Source organism: Crocodylus porosus, unplaced genomic scaffold (genome assembly GCF_001723895.1).
Source record: "Crocodylus porosus isolate Cpor-Errol unplaced genomic scaffold, CroPor_comp1, whole genome shotgun sequence".
NCBI classification, from domain to species: Eukaryota; Metazoa; Chordata; order Crocodylia; family Crocodylidae; genus Crocodylus; species Crocodylus porosus.
In genome coordinates this window covers 53,870,081-53,875,466 of record NW_017728906.1, presented here as the reverse complement: position 1 = coordinate 53,875,466, position 5,386 = coordinate 53,870,081, and positions in this window count along the sequence as shown.

The following is a 5,386-nucleotide window of genomic DNA, read 5'->3' as shown; positions in this document are numbered from 1 at the left end:
GGGGAGGGGGCGGGGGTCCGTCTCCGGGCGACACCAGCTCCTGGCAAGGGGAGCGGCGGTTAGCCGTAAAGCACTTCCGGGATCCAGGCTGCGCCCCGCGCACATGCGCAGGGCCCCAGATGGAAGCCGCCGCCTGCGCGGGAGGGCAGCTCTCGCCAGCCTCAGCTATGGCGCCACCCGGCAGGGCTCTCGCGAGACTCGGGACGGAGGAGGAGGCGTTAAATAAGAGCTGTATGAGCAGTCGAAGGCTACGTTCCGGCTGCGTCAGCGTGACGAGGGGCAGCGTGGGCCGCCGGTTGGAGGCTGGCCGCCGGCTCTGTGAGCCCTGGGGCAGCTCCTTTCCTGGAAGGGGAAGGAAAAAAAAAAAAGAAACTAAAAGAAAAAGAAGAAAGGAGCATCCCTTAGCGGGGGGTTGGGGGAAACAGGTCCCTGCTCAGACCTTGAGAAGCCTGCAGTGAGATGGCCAAGTTAAAAGAAACTAGTCCCTTCCGTGCTAGTTCCATGCTGTGTATTTTAAACAACCAAAGACTGCTTAAAAATAAAGTATTTTAAAAAAGCAGCAAGATCACAGAGGTTTTGGTTCGTTTATCTGATGCACCCTCGTAAGTGGATCTAGGGAAAGTGGGGGCAGGTTGCAGATGTGTGACATGTGAGGAGGTATCTCACCACCTAGTTTTGCCCCAGTTGAAATGATGCTGCTAGAAGCCATGGGCGACTGGTGTCTCCTGAGTCTGGGGGAAACACCCGCAGAAGCCAGCAGCAGAGGGAACAGGGACAAAGCTGGCGAGCACCCGCAGACGCTGGCAGTGGTGTCAGCGACGCGGATGGCCCTGTGCAGGAGGGGGGCACATGCCTCCCTGTGCATGGGCAACTGGTGTATCCCAAGTTGGGGGGCACCAGATCACTGATGGGGGGGGGGATGTCCCCCAGCAGCCGATTGCTGAGCCCAAAATCACCAGCAGTGAAACCAGAAGTGCATTTTCTGGCAACACGTCCAGTTTTGCAGCAGGTGCTTCCAGGGGGTGCACAACCAATCTCAGGGTGCACATGCACCCGCATACACCCCATACGTGTCACCAATGCCCCCATACCCCGCCTACCATTCGCCTATGCTAGAAGTTTTCCAAATATGCCAGGGGCTGACGGAAGGTTATTTCCACTGAAGCAAGATCCAAGATCCCAACATCAACTTTATTGGAATGAGTTGAAAACCAAGGAGCAGGGCTGTGAAATAGGAGCAGCCAGCAGACGAAAGCCCAGCTTGACTGGTGAATCATCCAGTCCATTAAAAGAAGAAGAGGGAGTCACTGACACCCGTAAAATGAAACGTGTAGAAGGGATTGGGTAGATCGTCGAATCCCAGATACTTTATTTGCAACTGAAATACACCTCCAGCCTAGATTTAAAAAAAAGATAAAGCAAAAAAAGGTCGTTTATGATGGATACTAAGGAAACATTGCTAAAAAACTGTGCTGGCTGCAGCTAGATTTGGGAACATTCAAGTACATTGTTTATTCATTCTAGATCTGAATTTAGTATCAAACCCTCAGAGGTATTTGGGTACCTAAATACTATTGAAGCCAAAACCCATCAGCTGCTTTCACTAAATGAAATCACTCTTAAAGGAGAGTTGATTGATCCACCTCCTCCTGATTCCATCTATTTGGCAACCGCAGCTATTAATGCAACAGGGAAGTAATATTAGGAAAGGATCTGATGTATTTTTAATTTTTTTTCTAATGCAATTTAGCAACTGGAAACAAGAAAAGCCAGCACCATTTAAATCAGCCAGTTCTTCTGAGATAGGTGTTTAAGAACCAGTCATTAGACATCGCTATTATATACAGAGATGTTTTGTTTTGTATACGCTAAAGAAGATAAAACATCCTGATGCCCTGAAAAATAGACTTCAATACTTTTTAGTATTAACAATTACTGGAATTAAAATAGAATTTATTAAACCTAGTCCAATAAAAACTTCCAAGAAAAAATGCCCTTGGGTTCATTTTCTTAATTTAATGCTTATGGTGGTCATTACCATTCATGCCTGAAAGACTTCTGGTTTGGATTTAAATACAACCCTGTGTTCATTTTTGAAAATGAACAAAGAGTGTGGTTAGTTCTGCTTCCCTTCCTTTTGATGAACAGTAGTCAGAGAGACCTATTTTGGAAGAAAGCAATTTTCTGCATGTTTTGTCTTAGGAGTTACAGTCAAAGAAGCAACTAGATAAAAATGACTTTACATTGTTCCATATTTATTCTTGCTCTATGGTTTTCACATTGAATTAGCTCTATTAACAAATCAAAAGGTTATTTTTCTAACTGCCAGCACTACAAGCTAAAACTGGAATCTCAAGAAGAAAAAAAAATCAGTCTTCACTTTCTATTGCATCAGAAATAGTGATAATGTTTCTGTCACTGCAAATTAGCTGACAGTTTCATTTGATAATCCATAAAACACGATAGGATATTTTAATGTTTAAAAATGTTGGGCAATAAAAAAAGTTCTCTCCCCTGCAAAGTAAGTACATAGAATGTATCCTAAGAAGAACTCTTCTTTAGAGCTAAAAGCTGCTATTTTTCCATATCTGTATGAAGACAAATGAAATTAAGGCTGACTCCTGCAATTTGTTGCACATTGGAATAACTGCACACCCAAGGGAGTGCCCCAGTGACTGCATCAATAATTTAAACATGAAAAACTGCAGAGGTGGGGTTAAACAGGGTTCTTTAACCAAAAGTCTACAACAGTCTTCAACCAATGTCTTCAATCAAGGTATCTATCATTGGAGAATTTTTATTCTATCTATAGAACTTGATAGAGAATTATATCACTACACTAAGCAGTTTTAGAAGTCTCAGACTGGCTTATCATCTATTATTAAACCCTATTTGCCCATTTCATAAGAGCAGTTTATTTGACCGTTGCCACATTTTAAACAATATAGTTTTGATCTTTTCTGTATTTAATTTCTCTCATTGTCTTGTGAAATTCCTTGAGGGAATCCCACTTTAATCATAACTTTATCCTTCCTTCCACTTTTCTCTCTGAAAAATAAAAAAGACGATAAATAACTTCTATTTCCCTACAACTTTAAGGTTAACAAAGAAATGTTTCCCTTCGTTAGCAGTGATCACAAATTTAAATAATCTGATTTCAAAATGCAAATCTCATGAGATCTATGATGGAAGAACAAACACAGAACTACAGAAATGGAAACTCTATGCTCTGAACCTAATTTTTATTTTGATGTCTTCATCCACTATACTATAAATCAAATGTAACTGGCATTTGATCTGTTGTGGGGAGGGATAAGCAATACAATACCTATCATTTCTCAGGAAATGTCTAGGATTATTCAGCATTCTTAATTTGCTAAATTTTTGTTATGTCTGAGGCTTAGAAGTATGCTTGATTGGCAAATGCATATTGTCCTGCAAATTTTCGAAGATTGATCTTGATGTTCTTCAGTACTGTAACTATTTTCTCAGTGTGGCAGTAGGCACTGACAGCCCCTTGCTACTGTTTTGAAGGTATTTCTTTGACATAGAGCACAACAGAGACACTGCAAAGAGCAGAGTGCCAGCATGCACCTTTTACTTGGCTTTGATTCACATGACAGAAAAACTGCAGAGCCCATAAAAGCTGCAGTCCCCATTTGCTCAGTTAGTTTTCCATATGATGTTTGTTATTTTTGAGACTGTTTCCTTCCTAGTCTGTAGGCAAGGGGGAACAAAATATCACAAAAATATAGACCCTCCACAAAGATACATATGAAAAACTCATGTTGCTTAAACGAGAATTTCTATATTACAGATTGACTTTGCTTTGGCGTAATCCCTTTCATCAGAACTAATCAAGTCAATAACACATATATTTAATAAGCAGGCCGACATAATATTTCCCGATTATCCAAACAGAATGTATAGTGTGGAAAAGTTTTATACTATTGCAGTTTCATCCTAAAGGGGCTTTTTGCTTAAGACCTAATGCCTGTTTATATTTGGGCTCAAAAGCACTAGTCATAAGAATTCAAAAAGGACTAGTGTGTTCTCTTTTATTTTGTCATTGGAGACTCATATGAAATCTATACTTATCCCTTCCATGACGGAGTCCAGTGGGGGCCAACCTTATTGGCAGGCATGCCACAAGTTAACCCTGCATGCTCCTCAAGTGTCACTCTTGATCCCTTTCCCCTCCCCAATCTCCTGTTCTGCTTCCTTCCCTATCTACCACTGTGTTGCCAGGCCCCTCCCAGATCTGCCACCTGCCACACACCTACTGCTCATGCCACCCATGCTACAGGTTGGCCACCCCGATACAGTCCAATGGACAACATCCTTTCATGGTGTTTTTCATATTTAGCCTTAGTGTTCTGGACCAATTCTACATCTTAACTGCCATCCTAAATATCCAAAATTCCCTCCCATTGTTTCAGTACTTTTAAATGAGAAAGAGGTGTTGCTCTGGTCTCCTTTTCACTTTCTGTGGTGTTACTGTGTTCTATAAAAGCCAGCTGCTATCATTTTACCCCAGAGCTGGCTGTGCTTCCTAAGCATATCCATCTCATTATCCATGATCTAGTCAGACTAAACAGATATTTAGATAGCTAGATATTGAACTTGTCAAACATGTTTGTAAAGCATTCCAATATCTTTGTGGTTTAAAGGTACTAGTATGGAAACACTGCATTCCCTGTTCTTGACCACATGCTAGGAGTTTTTGGTAGACTGCAATCTATTCAGCAGTAGACTAATATTTTTGCCTTGGACTTCTATCAGACTCAGTTGGCTCTGAGTTGTTCTGTTGGTGATGTTACTCTTCTATTTAGAAGATTTTTTTTTATGGAGGTGTGGGAGTTAGTAGTTTCTGAGTTGTACTGACTGCCTGTCTAAACGCATCATCATTTACTACCGTCTACGCCCTAGTCTTACCCACTATACTAGTTTAATGTATGAACATGAACATAGGCAGCCAACAGATTAACACATCACAGCAAGTTTAGCTAATGGTAAAAGAAGTCTCAACCAGAAATGTTGAAACCTGCCAGAAACAAATAAGTTGTATAAGAGGAAGCCCAGGAATATTTTCAAACAATGAGACCTTTCTGGCCCAATGAAACAAAATTGGAATGCTGTGCAAGGTATAGAGGAGAGTATTACTGGCTAAGGATCAAATATATAATATTTTCTTTTCTATCACTACCCTCTTCCTGTCTGTGGAACAGATCAGGGGCCAATCAGGTAAGAAGAGTCTGACAGCCTTTAGGAAGCATTACAAAGCCTTCCTCTATATAAAAGCCTTTTTACCATAAGCAACAACAATAATACAAATACCTCCTTCCATTCTGAACTCTTGATGAACTCCTCAGAACAAAACTTACCA